Source organism: Hakea prostrata, chromosome 8 (assembly GCF_041222555.1).
Source record: "Hakea prostrata isolate BN-2017 chromosome 8, UWA_Hpros_2, whole genome shotgun sequence".
NCBI lineage: Eukaryota > Viridiplantae > Streptophyta > Magnoliopsida > Proteales > Proteaceae > Hakea > Hakea prostrata.
In genome coordinates this window covers 27,565,583-27,582,232 of record NC_142607.1, presented here as the reverse complement: position 1 = coordinate 27,582,232, position 16,650 = coordinate 27,565,583, and the positions used below count along the sequence as shown (strand labels likewise).

Genomic DNA, 16,650 nt, shown 5'->3' with positions numbered 1-16,650 from the left:
CGGGACAGAGAGTTTGAAGAAAAAGCGAACGAGCAAGGACTGCTTGATAGTCTTGATTTGTTGGACGAGGTTCGGGCAAAGGCAATAGCAATAACTCAACATTATCAACGAAGGATAGCATCACACTACAATACCCGAGTAAAGAATCGTCGGTACTTAGCAGGAGATTTGGTGTTAAGAAATACCTTAGCTTCAGATCCACGCCATCAAAGAAAATTGGACCCTTCTTGGGAAGGACCTTATATGGTTGTAAAACCAGTCGGTTCAGGAGCTTACAAGCTGAAGAACATCACCACCTAGAAAGAGTTGGATCGTTCGTGGAATGCCAAGCATCTCAAGAAATTTTATCCGTGATGATTTCAATTTTGTTCGTGATGTAACCAATTTCAACTCAATCACTGCAATTATTTGTTTTCAACAATTATCTTTTGATTGGGGGGCATCATACACCACATTCAAGAACAGATCCAACTACAAGGCATCGGATGAAAATCCGTGTGGGTCCTTCAACACTTATTGAATTTTTTCGGAATTTCTTAAGTCAAGGCATCGGATGAAAATCCAAGTGAATTCCTTCCACAAGGCATCAGTTTAAAACCCGAGTAAGTTCCTTCTCAAACTTATTGAATTTTCGAAATATCCTTAAGTAAAGGCATCGGTTTAAAACCCGAGTGAGTTCCTTCTCAGACTTATTGTATTTCTCCGGAAATCCTTAAGTAAAGGCATCTGGTTTATAACCCGAGTGAGTTCCTTCTACAAGGCATCGGTTTAAAACCCGAGTGAGTTCCTTCTTAGACTTATTGTATTTCTCCGGAAATCCTTAAGTAAAGGCATCGGTTTAAAACCCGAGTGAGTTCCTTCTCAGACTTATTGTATTTCTCAAAAAATCCTTAAGTAAAGGCATCAGTTTAAAACTCGAGTGAGTTCCTTCTCAGACTTATTGTATTTCTCCGAAAATCCTTAAGTAAAGGTATCAGTTTAAAACCCGAGTGAGTTCCTTCTCAGACTTATTGTATTTCTCCGGAAATCTTTAAGTAAAGGCATTGTTCTGAACAACTAAGACCTAGTGCAACAGCGACTCAAGTGACTGGCAAAGTTCAAGATGAAGTTAATTTCTTATTTCTTCAAAAGACTGAAAGGGGCCAACCTTTACATCAAACATACACATGAGATTACAAGAGTTGGGATGCAATCTTCATTCGGTCAAAAAAGAAAGTCATCATCGGTGATCATTAAGAAATAAAACAAGATCAGAATAGCTTTGCTAGAACAAACACAAGAGTCAAGCAGCAACACAGATTCAAGAAGAAGAAGAGGAGGAATAGGGATTACAAAAGCATTTCAGTATGTACAAAATCCTCCGCAATTTCATACTCTTTGTCTAGCTTGACCAGAAGAAGTACGGTCCTCGATCAAACTTGCATTCAGGACAAGCTCTTCATAACTGAATCCTTCCAGGGGAGAATAAATAGGAGAATCCTCGAGATAATGCATAATATTTGAATCCGAAGGCGGAGGGTCGATCTTATCCTTGGTCTAGTCAGGGAAAGGAAGACCCAGATTGGCAAACACTTCAGGATGACAAACAGCGCTGTAGGGAGTCGTATCAAAATGAGGATCTTTCCTTAGTATTGATTCCCATACTTCGTTCTCGCCATCCCGGTACGTCTGCAAGTTATAAGCATTCAGCATGTCAACAAAGGGCTTACTGTGTAAATACTTGAAGATGCAGGCTCTGCGAACGTCAGTTGGAAGGGATTCGGGCAAAGGAATGACAACTTGCCTTTGAGGTAACACTTCAGAACCTTGGGCCCCTGACTTTCCCGCTTCTCGCTCCAGTCGCCGAATCTTCTCCCTGGCATCATCCAAGTCTAAACGGAGATGCTCGATCACTAAGTTCTTTTCTACTGCAACCTCCCAAGCTAATTTCCTAAGGTGAGCAATCTCAACGTCTTTGGCTTCGAAGTCTTCCCGAAGCCTGAAAACTTCATTACTTAGTTTACTGAGTCTAGAGGCTGCTTCCCCTTGGTTGTGGAAGTTCCCAGTGAGACTCCTGCAAACAACTTCCGAGTTAGCCAGGAGCAAAAGAATAATCTTCAACATCAAAAGGAAACTGAAGAGAAACTTACATCACCAGTGACTTCATAAAGTCATCGTCTGGAAGTTTGGAAAGAACTCTGCCCTGGCTAGACATTTGAGCAGCAGTGCACCACTCCAACGCTTTGTAAAACTCGTTTGACACTAATTCAGACTTCCTCGAAGGAGGAGAAGGATGAGCTACATCAAGAGAAGGGTGAGTTGCATCCTCCACCAACCGACGACGCTTCCTAGTGGCAAAATCCTCCGGCTCCAAAGAAGGAGAGGAAGAGGATGCCAAACAAGCTCTAGAGTTGGAAATATAAGCAGCACCTGCTGGAGCCGCGCCTTCATCAGATGCCAACATAGTTGCCTCTGATGTCCGAAGAGTCTCCTTCGAAGAAGCCCGAATGGTATCTCCGGCAGGGGCATCAACAGCACCATCAGCGACGGAGTGATCAAGATCTTCCTGGGAAGACCGAGTGATCTCTTCAGGCGGAGGGAGCATAGGAGAGGCATCAGTAGAAACTGTGGGAATCTGACTTGAAGATTCACCAACAGCAGTCTCCTTACGCTTAGAGGATTCACCAGATGAAATCACCTCATTGGCCAAAACCTCTGTTGATGCTGGAACAGTTTTCTTGCAGGACTTCGCTCTAATAAAGTTCGGATCAATTCTGGGAGGCACTGCAAGCACAGAAAAAGCCGTATCAGTACGATAATCCAACAACATAAGGAAAAAGGGAAAACCCTAGTTCTTTGTCTAATATGAACTACTCAAAATACCCATTAAGTAAACCCCAAGTATTACTAATGTGGAGTTCACTCAGGGGGAAGGAGAGGGCAAAAAAGCTCACTTTTTCAAAAGTTGATGGAAAATATTGTTGGAGTACGAGGAATACGGAAGCAAGAGCAGAAGACGGAATGTCGTTTTTGCAAATCTAACTTGCAGATAGCAGGATAGATGTAGAGTACCCTTGAAGGACTTAAATAGCCTCAGGTAGTGAGGCGACGGTTGAGAGCCAAAGGCAACCAAAGGCCCAGATCAAAGAAACGCTTCGAATTTCTCAACAAGCAAGATCAACGGTCGTAAGGAAGCCACATGGAAATATGCACCTGATACAAGAATACCTCCAACCGTCGCACCACCATTTAAATAATGGTTGTATTACCAGTTCATTGAAAGAGGTGAATGGTATACAAAGGCAGGGAAACGTTTGGACTTTGCAATAAATGAAGGGAAACGTGTGGACTTTGCAATAAATGAAGGAGCAATGGGGAATAGAGGCTAAAGCATCTTTCCCGAACGTCTCTTCATGATATCCTAAAGATTATCCCCCGTCAAGGTATACAAAGTTAAGTGATAAGTTTTATCATTTATATTTGATTTCCAAGACAAGTTTTCGGATAGGAGATGAGGAGATACTGAGGCAAACATTGAAAAAATCTGTTTTCATTAATGAGGAGGATCAATCTTTACAAAAAAAAAAAAAAAAAGAATAACTCCCTACGCTTCTTCCTCATCATTGCTCGAAGAGTCCTGCACAGGAGAGCCTTTCTCAGAATCGTCATTCTCAAGGTCCTTTGGAGAGCCTTCCTCAGGATTGTCATTATCAGGGTCCTTTTCAGCGGCAGCCTGTGATTTTTCTTCTTGGAGGGGTGGTTCGTTAGCAAGATATTCCTCATATTTCGGGTCAGCTGGAAAAGGATCATCCTCTTCCAAAGCCCAGTTAGGGAAGTCCAACTTAAGCTTCCCGAAGACCAGCTTGGATGTTGAAGGCACCCAACAGGTTAGAGAAAGGAACGTTGTTCATGTACTTCCGAACACAATCCTTTCGAAGCTCCGACTTGATATGCTCGGGTTTGCTAAGGACTGCCATCTTCAGTATATTGTTGTTCTCTATGGACTTAAGCTCAAGTCTGTCACCGAACAACGTGGCAGCTGCTTTCTGCTTCTTAGCCTCGTGCTCGGCAGCAACAACGCGGGCCTTTGAAGAGTCGAGGGCCTTTTTCAAGGAGCTCATCTCCTCATCATGCTTCATCTGCATCTCCTCGGCTACTGCCGTCAGCCGGTCTATTTCAGAATTGGCCTTAGCCAAATTCTCTTCATAGGTCTGCAGCAAGGAGCCATTACAACCAACCCGGCTCAATGCTTCCATGTGTTGATAAAAGCTCAACACAGCATTCCTGGGGACGAGGAGATTATCAGAAGAAATCATAAGAGATTATGAAAAACAATCAATGAAAGATCAGGAGGGCCGGTACCTGGTGGACTGACTAACAAGAGTATCATCGTTCAGGGCTTCAAAGTCCTGACGATCAGCAGGCAAAAGACTGAGGGAACTCCATTCTATGGCTTTCTCAGGGTCCTTTGTCACCCTATCAGTCCGCTTCAGTGTCCACTGAGGCATGAAGACCTCCTCACCATCTTCAGTATTTTTGGATTTTTTATGGGAGGAAGCATCAACTGTATCGTGCTTCCTTTTGGTTCAAGCGGCGGAGGAGATATTTGGCCTCTCCACCATTGGCTTTTTCCCTTTTCCCGAGGTGTCAACCACGGGCTTTAAGTTCCTGATACCCTTGTAAGAAGGGTCGGGAGAGGGAACAGAAACCTCTTGTTCGGCAGTTAAGGCTCAAGGGGACCGTTGCATAGCTGTTGCAACGGCCTTGGCAGCCTTTGCCCGAAGATGCTCAGGGTTCATTCTTGGTGGCACTGCAAAGGAGAACAAGAATCAGAATTGCAAAAAGACATATCACTCTTAGAAAATTGAAGGATGATGGTTAAGAAGCTCACAATGAGCCAATCCCCAATACTGAAGGATGGAGTTGTACTCCACCTCAAGTCCATGTATCTCCTAATACCATGGAATTGAATTGATCTTCCTGACGGCCGTCTCGTCTTCTTTGGATAAAGGAAGGACCCGGTTACTTTCAGAGTATGAAGTATACTATTTCCAGACGATCGGGAAGTTGAGATCTGACTGAGGCGCTCGACAGAAAAGGTATCATCCGCGCCATCCTTTGTGATTGGAAGGGCAAGTTCCTTTGGCGAGAATGCTGCCCCTCCAGTCAAGCTCAGTCTTATTACGCTTGGAGAGCACAACCCAACCAGGAGGATGGGATATAGAAAGAAGATGAAAGTGCACAAAAAGAGCAAGAGAAGGCGTAAGGCCAAGTTCAAAGCATAAACCCAAGAAGCCGACGATGAGACTCCAACTATTGGAAAGGAGCATTCCAGGGCAAATGTCCTAGTGATTCAGGATGGCTGCAAACAAAGAATTGAAAAAGGGAAAGCGAACTCCGCTTTCCAGTGCATATATAGGGAAAATTCGCCCGGAAGGGTCGAATCAACCCTCTCATCAGGGGTAGGAACCCTAAGATGATAAGAAGGAGGAAAATCAAAACCCTGGATGGCCGAAAGAAGGGTTTTCTCCTTGTAAGAGGAGGGAACAGAACCAGGTCCACCATTAGACCTGGAGGTTTATTTTGACTGCCCAGAAGACTCGGTGGTCACCCTAGGAGTCTTGGAAGATCCAGACTCAGGAAAGGCAGAATAAGTCTCAGCCTTTCTTTCTAATCTTTTATGGGTAACTTTTGTGAATTCACGCGAGAGAGTAGTTAGGGTTTTATTATCACTATCCGACTGCTTAGAAGGAAGGTAAGCAAAGGCCTCGTTACCACTACTATTACTGATGCTGGGCACCAGGGAAGAAGAAACCCTATTATCCTACATTACTAAAGCTTCAGTAAGGTACAGAGAAAAAGAAAAAAACCTGGAGACAGGGAGTTTAACTTTGCAAAGGGATCAGTAAACTTACTGATTCAGTGAGGCAAAAGCTTGAGAACGAGAAGGCGCGAAGCAGACGACGAAGTTTCAAAATTCCAGACAAGAAGAATGAAACCTACGAAGACAACGAACCGCTTTTAAGCACCCGCACGAGTGTTCGAGGACATGAACGATCGAGATTGATTCAGCATCGACGATTGAGATTTAGAGTCAGTTTGAAAGTTTGAACTCACGAATCCAAAACAGACATTCGAAAACCGTTGCTTGGGTTACGTGAGCCACGATCATTCAACTACAATAAGACAAGTGGCATTGCCCTCACAACGCTCAAGGAAAAGTTACCACCGCATTAAATGTGATATGACATTTAGTAGGATACGTAGAGACTATTGCCTAACGAAGAACCCAGTTAAAAACTAAGCCCTCAGGATCGACCGAACGCTTGGTCTGGGGGGCTTGTGATATGGAGGAAATATGATTGAACCAAGTTCATACTTGGTTTGACCCTCGACCCCTGTCGAGACGGAGGGAATAGACTCGCTTCCGAGCGAGCTGGCTCCAGGAGATAGCTTGCTGAGGAAGAAAAGTAAATCAGCCACAAGCACACCCTAATCCGACTAATGGATTAGGTTAATTACCCTAATGATGGCAGACTCAACTTGGCGGCTGTCACTTATCGCTATTGAAGGGATAATCATCGGAATACCGTGAGGTTATCTCAGGAGTCCTCTACTAGTTCAAACTAGTAGAAGTCTATCACTCAACGGATCTAACTGTTAGCATCCAACGACTATCCGAAGAAGGCTCAAATGCATTCAACGAAGAAGATTCGAAGGTACACTCTATATAAACCTTACCTACCTACGAGGTAAGGAGGACACCAGAGCCATACACACACCTGTGGAAGTAAACACTCATATGCTTACGATCTAGATCATATTCCAGTTATTCATTCCTTAGCTCTGTGTGTCTAGCAGAGCCGTTTGTGATTAAGTTCATCAACTGACTTAGCCTTCGGAGGTGGACTCCGGACCCCAGCGGTCAGACCACATCTGACGCTTTCGTTTTGCAGGTCATTCCAAGGAGATCTAAGGGCTGAGCAGATTTTGGACGCAACACTTCCAAACCCAAGAGAAGCTTAAATGAAGAAAAACCTTCAAGTTCTGTGCCCATGAGTGATTATGAGACCGAACACCCAACAGACACCAAACAATGTTCTAGTGGTCGGTCCAATGACCCCTCCATAACCCTTTCTGGTCGAGAACTATCTAGTAATGATGGTGATGAGGTTGACAGAGAGTCTCGGCCTATTCCTTCAATCCCACAAGATCATGATAGGAATCCTTTAAGTGGCCAGGCAAGGTTCAAGGCCGAGAGAAAGAGGTGGAAAGATAGCCTCTCTTTCTCAAGAAATATAAGATTGAGTAGAATAAAGATCTTACCCCCGACCATATAGACTATGACCTGTCCTCCTCTGGTCCTTATTAGAGAATAGAGTTTCTCTTTATTTTATGTAAATCCATATGCCCTTATTTGTAATTTCATATGTCCCCTGATATATGATGTATGATCTTACAGCTATAAATATATTGACTGGTCCATACTTGTAACTAGTGTTTTCAGCAAATCTAACATGGTATCATTTGCCTTTAGTGATCCCCTGTGGTTTACGGTTGTAGTTTCTTGACTTTTGCTTTTTGTTTTCTTGAAACTTGAGCTGTCTTGTTTCTTGAACCCTTGCTTCTTCTTCACGTTTTGTCCTCTAGTCACCTAGTTTCTTGAGCTTTCTTCTTCCAACAACTTCTTGAGCTTTCTTCTTCATGTTTCCTCTCTTGCTTGTGAGAGTCTTGCGTTTCAAATCTGTGCTTTGGGTTTCATATCTATGCTTTGCATTTTTCAGATCTGTGTTTTGAGTTTGCTAATGGAGTCTTCTATATCATTGTCAAACATTCATCATCTTCTAAATGTCAAGCTTACTGATAACTCTATGAAATAGAGTTAAGATTTATAACTTTTATACTTGAGATGGCTTGATTTAGGAGTATTTTGTCTTTGTTTTAGTGATAGTATTCATTAGGTGTTGTCTTATTTAGTCTCAACATGTTGCATTTTGTTTAGTTCATTTTTGTCACATTGTATGAATTTCCCTTCTTTTTATGGATGAATTTGACTGTTTCTCTTTCTTTTGAACATGTAGGTGAAGATTCATAATAGAAGAACATGTCCTCTAACTTTGTTGTAGAGTTGTTGCTGCATTGCTACAACAACGGAGCAGAATATTCTCAGATCCAATTCAAATGGAATTGACCAAAAAGGGCTAACTTAAGTGGATTAAATTCTTGTAAATACATGATGGTTTTCAGCCCTTGATCTCAGGAGGAAGGTTCTAATCCTATGGCCAGAATCTAACCTAATGATTGAAGACATTTATGGAAGAAAGAGAAGAGAGGCAAGGAGGAAAGAGGAGAGATTCGACCAAGGTGTGGAAGAGAGACTTGGCTGAGAGGAAGGAGGTAGAGAACGAATGCTGGAGCTCTTGTGGAAGCAAGGAGCTGCTGGAGTTGCTGATTTGCTAAAGAAGAAAGCTGGAGCTCATGTGGAAGCATTGAAGCCTTAGTTTATTCTTGTTTTTATAACTCTATCTTCTTATTTTCTAGTCTCATGTCAACTATACTTGGTTTTATGCATTTGAATTCTGTTATGGGCTAAATCTTAGCTGTGTTGGGATGATAGTAGTACCTAAACCTGAATTTTGATATGTAACTAATCATGTGTTCTTTAGTTTTATTGCAATCCACTTTATTGTTAATGAATTCAGCATGTTATATTGACTAATTTCAGTTCTTGAATGATCTTTCTTGAATGAATGTTATGATTTCATTAATTGGAAAATTAATGAAGTCTAGGTGTTTGTTGAATTGTGTGAGTTAGCATCATCTTTAATTAGGTTGTGTTAATTAGTAGGTTGGGTAGGAATACCCAATTACCTCACATTACCATTGATTGGATTGGGTTTAAATTGCATTCTTAATTCAATTTTTCATAGGAATATATTGATGTTGATTTAGGATGCTAGCTTATGTGTATTGGAAAATACCATATTGCCATTCATTCCAAGTTCTTGATTTATCTTGGGGTTGTAGTATTGCTTTAGTATTTGTGTTTTAAAATTCAGGGGAAGGGAAACTTGATTCTTAACACACTTGTCACTCATTAAGTTTCTTCCATTGCTCAAATCTACATTTTAGTTCCTTAGTTTTCTTTACCTGTCATTTGGTTAATTAGTTAGACAAACACCAATCAACCTTGTTAATTTCATTTAAATCAATTTTATTTTTACATTGAAAGTTAAGGATATAATTCTCTGTGGGATCGATACTTTACTTATCATTTATTACTTGATTGCGATACGTATACTTGCGTGATATCTTGAGATACAAGCAACAAGTTTTTGGCGCCGTTGCCGGGGAATTTTCTCTTTAATAATTAGTGTAGAAGTAAGTTTTAGTTATCTACTGAAATTTCTTTACTTTGATACTAGTTTCCTTTTATTCTCAGGTGTTTTTACCCTTGTATGAACACGTTGCTTGATCAAGAGTTGGTACCCCTTTGACTTTGAAATAGAAAGGACATTTCGAGCTAGAAGAAGGGAGCAACGAGGTCTAGCAGCAGCTCCAACAATGGCTGAAGCAGCGAGAAATGGATTGAATAATAATGAGAATAATATGGCAGCTGAGGGTGATGATAGAGATAGGGCCATTAGAGGATATGTTGTCCCATGGTTGCATGAGCTGAATCCAAGTATAGTAAGGCCAGAAATTCAAGCATTACATTTTGAACTTAAGCCTGTGATGTTCCAAATGCTTCAGACTATAGGACAGTTTAGTGGGATGCCAACAGAAGATCCTCATCTCCATCTTAGACTCTTCATGGAAGTAAGTGACTCTTTCAAGATACCTGGAGCAACTGAAGAGGCTTTGAGATTGAAGCTATTCCCTTATTCATTGCGGGATAGAGCAAGAGTATGGTTGAACTCCTTACCTCCACAATCAATAGCCACATGGAATGATTTAGTAGAGAAGTTCTTGATGAAGTACTTCCCTGCATCAAAGAATGCCAAGTTCAGAAATGATATCACTGGTTTTCAACAGTTGGATGGTGAATCTTTGTATGAGGCATGGGAAAGATTTAAGGAGCTCTTGCGTAAATGTCCTCACCATGGTATTCCTCATTGGATTCAAATGGAGACTTTCTACTATGGTTTAAGTGGACAAACTCGATCCATAGTGGATGCATCAGCAAATGGGGCTATATTGGCAAAGTCTTACAATGAAGCTTATGAAATCTTGGAGAGAATGGCCAACAACAACTACCAATGGCCAGCTGAGAGAGGTGCTGCAAATAAGAGAGTGGCAGGGATTTATGAGTTAGATGCAGTGATAGTTTTAACTTCACAAGTGTCATCCCTAACTAGTGTGTTAAAATCCGTAAACTTGCCTACAGCTGTACAAACTCAACAACATACAACAGTCTCGTGTACATATTGTGGTGGGGAGCATGTCTTTGATAGCTGTCCATCTAACCCAGAATTTGCTTACTATGTTGGTAATTTCAGCAATGCCAATAACCCATATGCCAACACCTATAATCTTGGTTGGAGGCAGCACCCTAACTACTCTTGGAATGCTCAAGGACGGAATGCAAGCCCATCTTCCATCCCCGCCTCGACCTCATCCGCTTCCAAGTGCTCAACAGCAAGTGAACATTCAACCTATGGAACCCTCTTCATCAATAGAGCTTTTATTGAAGGAGTATATGGCAAAGAATGATGCAATGATTCAGAGTCAAGCATCTTCATTGAAAAATTTGGAGAATCAAGTTGGACAGCTGGCTAGTGCTTTAAGTAATCGATCTCAAGGATCATTGCCATGTGATACAGAAAATCCTAGATCTCCAGATGCAATAGAAGAGTGCTTTGTTGTGGATGTCTTTGAAGAGCTGGTTTCCGAAGAGTTGGAGACAGAGTGTATTAAAAACCCACTAGAGCTTTCATTGGCAATAGAAATTGAACAAGTGGATGATGAAGCAAGTAGATATATGGATTTGTTAGAGGCAAGATCAACTAAGGCATTGAGTGGGAGTAGATTTGAGTCTCTTGTATTATCTGAGCTTGAAACTAAAGCCCCTAAACCATCAATTGAAAAGCCACCTATGTTAGAGTTCACACCTCTTTCAAAACACTCTCAATATGCCCATTTGGATGCAGCCAAAACACTCCATGTTTTTGTTTCAGCACTGCTAACAAAGGAGCAAGAAGATATGCTACTTGAAGTGCTAACGAAGTGTAGAAGAGCAATGGGATGGAGTATAGTAGAGATCAACGGGATCAGTCCTTCAGTATTAAAGCTTAAAATTTGGTTGGAGGGAATATTGCAACAGGTACATGAAGCAACAGAGGAGTTTGAGTCCAATTATGGAAGGTGCACAAGAAGAAATCATTAAATGGCCTTGGGAACTAGTCAATGGGCAGAGAATCAAGCATTATTGGGGAGCACCATTGGAGCGGGACAAATCTTCAATCATCCTTCAAGAGGCTTAAAAAGAAGGGAGGTCACTTAGATTTCATTATTTTTAGTTTAATTGTGTGCTAGTTGTTCATTAGGTGTTTAATAAAGTCATGGGTAGTTCATAATGTGTGATGAAAAGAAAAAAAAAAAAAAAAAAAAAAAAAACTGACAGGTGTCTTTGATGTGCAGGGAGTGTGGGGAACAAACAGAGAGTGCTTGGGTGTTTTGCCAAACTTATCATTAAATCAAACTGCTGAACAGAGCATGTTTCAATATCCAACAAATTTCACTATCTTTGTTGTAGTGATGTGGCCACAATGCTACTACAAAGTTTTGATCCTCAGCTACGGGTCTTACATGTTCTGTTGACACATTACATTCTCTGTTTAAAATTACATTCTGTGTTCGTTGCTATAGCAAAGCTGCCACAACACCACAGCAACGATAAAACCACTCCTTGACCCGGTTTAACCTTAAACCCAACCAACCCATCAAAAATACACTTCAAAACTTCTATTAAACCATTATGAACCAATACTGATTCGAACCGATTCTGAACCAATACCCACCCCAACCCATTAACCTTCTCATTTCAAACAAAATCCCAAAACACTCGAAGCTCACTTCTTTGCACCTAACCAGCACCATCGTCTTCTCCACTGCAATTCCTCCTCCTTTCTTCTTCCATTTTCTGCTTCTCCAAGACTTTCACACCTCCATTTACCTACATTCACCCACCAAAGCAACCTTCTTCTTCACCGATAGCCCATCTTTCACAAACACCCTAACTTTTTCCCCCATTCCATCATCGAATCACTTCTCAGAGGACTACCGGTGTTGTACTGGGTTTCGGGCATGTTTTTGTGGTATTTCGACCTTCCATCTTCCCTACACCACATCAGCTAAGTATTCTCCCCATTTCTTTTCTTTCATTCCATATTTGTGAAATTTCTGATTGGCTGCTGTTATTGTCGAATGTTCACTTTTGGTTTATGGTTTATGTGTTTGCTCTTAAACTTTCTTGGTGTCTGTTTTTGTTAGGGTATATGCAAAGTTTTTCATTTGTTTTAGGTGCTGTTTTGGAGATACCATCACTCGCACACCCCAACACAGAATTTCTGGGTCATCATTACCCTATGCTCATCTCCTCTGTTTTTGTTATTTGTTTGTTCTTGCTATTTGTCTGATTAGTTGTAGTTAATTGTTTGTTATTTGTTTGTTTGTTTGTTTGTTTTTTTTTTTTTTTTTTTTTTTTTTTTTTTTTTTTTTTTTGTTTTCTACTTGTATGGTGTTTCTGTTTTTGTTAGATATGGTCTATTTTAGATATGGTCTATTTTAGTGTTTGTTTGATTAGTTGTTTTTTATCTTCTACTGTTTCTGTTTTTTTTTATGTTTCGTTTGATAGTGTTTTTGTTTGAATTCAATTCTGGTTGTTAGGGGCCAACCTTGTGCATTCCATTCGAAATGGCCCCTAAGAAGAAGAGCAGAACCGACCCTAGTTCTAGTGCTTCAATGGGTCCCTCTTATTTTGCCTCTCCCATAGCTGAGAACCGCTTCACATCCATCTCCACCAAGAAATTTCTTCATAGTGATGATGATGAGGCCTAGCTTGTTCAGGGAAGTTCTGTTCTCTCTCTTCTTTTACTGTGTTTTCCTTTTATTACCTTACTTTCTTTTCCTTTCTTTCGCTGTGAGGACACTGCTCATCTTTAGTTTGGGGGTAAGTTTTGCAATGTTCCAATAATTGCATATGTTATCTTCATGTTATGGATGTCCCCAATTACTTAATTTTCTTTAGCTTTCTTTTGTGGCTGTATAGTTTAGAGTTGCTGTCCAGTTTTAGAGTAGCTGTTTTGGGTAGATGTTTTGTGTAGTTAATCTGGCTTTTCATGAAATTTGGATGGTTGTTAAGGAATGTGAATGTCAGTGCCTCTTACTCTGGTTTTGTTGGAAATCTTAGCACAATTCTGCTATAATGATCTGATGTCTGCATTTACTCATGTTTGTGATGCCATATTATTGATGCACCAAGTGATGTTTCAAGCTCTAGAGAACCTGGGGAAAGCTGGATCAATGTGAGAGTTTTTAGGATTTTAGAATTGATTAAATGAGAACCTCAAGACTTACACATTAGGGATCCCCATTTGGTTGTTTCCAAGAACTTTGTGCATTGTGAATATTGATTGAGGTTTGACCCCTTCCCTTCCCTAAAAGAATAATGCTCCACTGATTTGGGTTGCCTAGTAACCAGGAATATGCATGTAACCCATGTGTATTTTTTACGTCAACAGTGGCCCGAAATATGAGCATTAAAAAAAATAATAATAAAAAAAAATTAAAAAAAGAAGAAGAAGAGAATAATGTTCCGCTGTTTTGGGCAACCTAGTAACCAGGAATATGCATGTAACCCATGTGTATTTTTGACGTCAACAGTGGCCCGAAATATGAGCATGCAAGGCACTCTTGTTTGTGATCTTGTTGAGTAACCGGGTATCTTCATCACAAATGAGCGATATTCGCGTAAAAAGGCAAGATGACAACATAAAAAAAAAAAAGCTCATAAATAATAAGTTTGGGGGTCAAATGCTCAAAAGAGTATGAAACAAGTTCTTGGGGTTGTAAAAAGATATGGATTCCTAATTAGTGGAGAGGTAATCATTTGGTCAACATATTAGATCAATGAACTAAACTTGATGACCATGATTCAGCTATACTAGGGTGATCTGGGGCAAGATCCTTAACTTTCACACACACACTTGAGAGCATCCTGATGAGTAAAGTATGACATCTAAGTGTTATTGGCCAGATGTGTTGGATCTGAAAATTTAGAAAAAGATTGAAAGGCAACTTTTGTCTAACACTCATCCCATTGCATGCTTAAGCCAGGTTATTTGCTTTTCTTTTCTTTTGATTTCCTCATGCTTTCATTAGTAGTTAGTTGTTGTTTTCATTTGTCTTTATTGCTCGAGGTCAAGCAATGTCTTAAGTTTGGGGGTGTGATAACTCTATGAAATAGAGTTAAGATTTATAACTTTTATACTTGAGATGGCTTGATTTAGGAGTATTTTGTCTTTGTTTTAGTGATAGTATTCATTAGGTGTTGTCTTATTTAGTCTCAACATGTTGCATTTTGTTTAGTTCATTTTTGTCACATTGCATGAATTTCCCTTCTTTTTATGGATGAATTTGACTGTTTCTCTTTCTCTTGAACATGTAGGTGAAGATTCATAATAGAAGAACATGTCCTCTAACTTTGTTGTAGAGTTGTTGCTGCATTGCTACAACAACGGAGCAGAATATTCTCAGATCCAATTCAAATGGAATTGACCAAAAAGGGCTAACTTAAGTGGACTAAATTCTTGTAAATACATGATGGTTTTCAGCCCTTGATCTTAGGAGGAAGGTTCTAATCCTATGGCCAGAATCTAACCTAATGATTGAAGACATTTATGGAAGAAAGAGAAGAGAGGCAAGGAGGAAAGAGGAGAGATTCGACCAAGGTGTGGAAGAGAGACTTGGCTGAGAGGAAGGAGGTAGAGAACGAATGCTGGAGCTCTTGTGGAAGCAAGGAGCTGCTGGAGTTGCTGATTTGCTGAAGAAGAAAGCTGGAGCTCATGTGGAAGCATTGAAGCCTTAGTTTATTCTTGTTTTTATAACTCTATCTTCTTGGAGGTTTAGGAACCGAATATCAGGCTTTTATCACTTCTGTGACTACCAAAGATACTCCAATCCGTGTTGTTGATCTACATGCTCTACTCTATTGTGAAGAAATTTGTATAACCTCTGCTTTGCAAGATATAACAAACATTACTGCATAAGTGGCATCTACTACTCTGTCTTCTATTCCAAAATCTTCACGGCATTCCTCTCAATCTTTTGGTTCTAGATTTCATGGTAGATTTTACTCTCAGAGAGGTCGAACTACTGGCAGATATGGTTCTGGTGGTTATTTTTGTTACATTTGTGGAAGACCAGGTCATCTTGCTAAGTTTTGCTATCAGAGGAATGCTAATACTTCTTCTCATCCTGCTACACATTGGACTCCTCATGCTAATATGGCTCAGACTTCTCGTTCAAGTTCTATGATGAATTGGTTACCAGATTCAGGGGCCTCTCATCATATTACATCTAATTTAGATGCTATCAGTTCTCTTTCAGAATACCTTGGTGCTGATATTGTTAGAGTTGGGGACGGATCAAGTTTGTGCATTCAGAACATTGGTGACTCTAATTTCTCTATTTCTAATAATTCATTCAAGCTTTGAAGTTCCCTCGGCTTCTCACAATTTATTGTCTATTAATAAGTTTGCCTCTGACAATAATGTGTTTTTTGAATTCCATGCGAATTGTTTTCATATTAAGGATCCTTGCTCGGGCCATGTCCTCCTCATAGGAACTGTTAAGAAAGGTATTTACACTCTTCCAGTGGTGATGAATTCTCCTAATACTGTAATGGCTTTGTCTGCTATTTCTGCTTCTCCTGAACTATGGCATATTAGACTTAGTCATGTGAATTTTCCCACTGTGCACAAAGTTATTAAGCAATACCAATTACCTTCTGTTGGTGCTAAATTTTCTGGTGTTTGTGTTCCCTATCAACTTGGAAAGTCACATAGACTTCCTTTCCATTTGTGCGATTTGCACACTACAGCCCCTCTTCAGTTAATAACTCAGATCTATGGGGACCCTCTCATGTACTTTCGAATGAGGGTCACCGCTTTTATGTGTCATTTGTTGATGATTTTACAAGATTTACATGGATATATACTATAGCCAACAAATCTAATGCTTTGCATGTTTTTTCAATTCTTTAAATCCTTGTTGAAAATTAGTTTTCTACATCCATTAAGAGTTTTCAGTCTGATTGGGGGGGGGGTGAGTTTAGAAGTTTCTCTACTTTTCTTCAAACTTGTGGTAACTACCCTTGCCCTCACACTTCAGCTCAAAATGGCAAAGTAGAATGCAAACATCGCCATATTGTTGACATGGGGCTCTCCTTGTTGGCTCATTCAGACTTACCTCTACGTTTTTGGGGAGATGCTTTTACTACTGCTGTTTTTATCATAAACAGACTTTCTTCTATTGTTCTTCATTTTGAGTCACCTTTCTCTAAAGTTTTTCATCGTGCCTCCGATTACAAGTCTCTTTGAGCTTTTGGTTGTTCATGTTATCCTTTTCTTCGTCCATTTAATAGACATAAAATGGATTTTCGATATGCTT

The 16,650-nt window shown here is 40.3% G+C and overlaps 1 non-coding gene across 1 annotated transcript; it reads right to left on the bottom strand.

The window, feature by feature from the left end:
* Nucleotides 1-9,981: 9,981 nt before the first annotated feature.
* Nucleotides 9,982-10,088, bottom strand: LOC149007490 (small nucleolar RNA R71). Its single transcript, XR_016175433.1, has one exon. It is a non-coding gene; the product is annotated as a small nucleolar RNA R71 (small nucleolar RNA).
* Between the last annotated feature and the right edge of the window lie 6,562 nt (nt 10,089-16,650).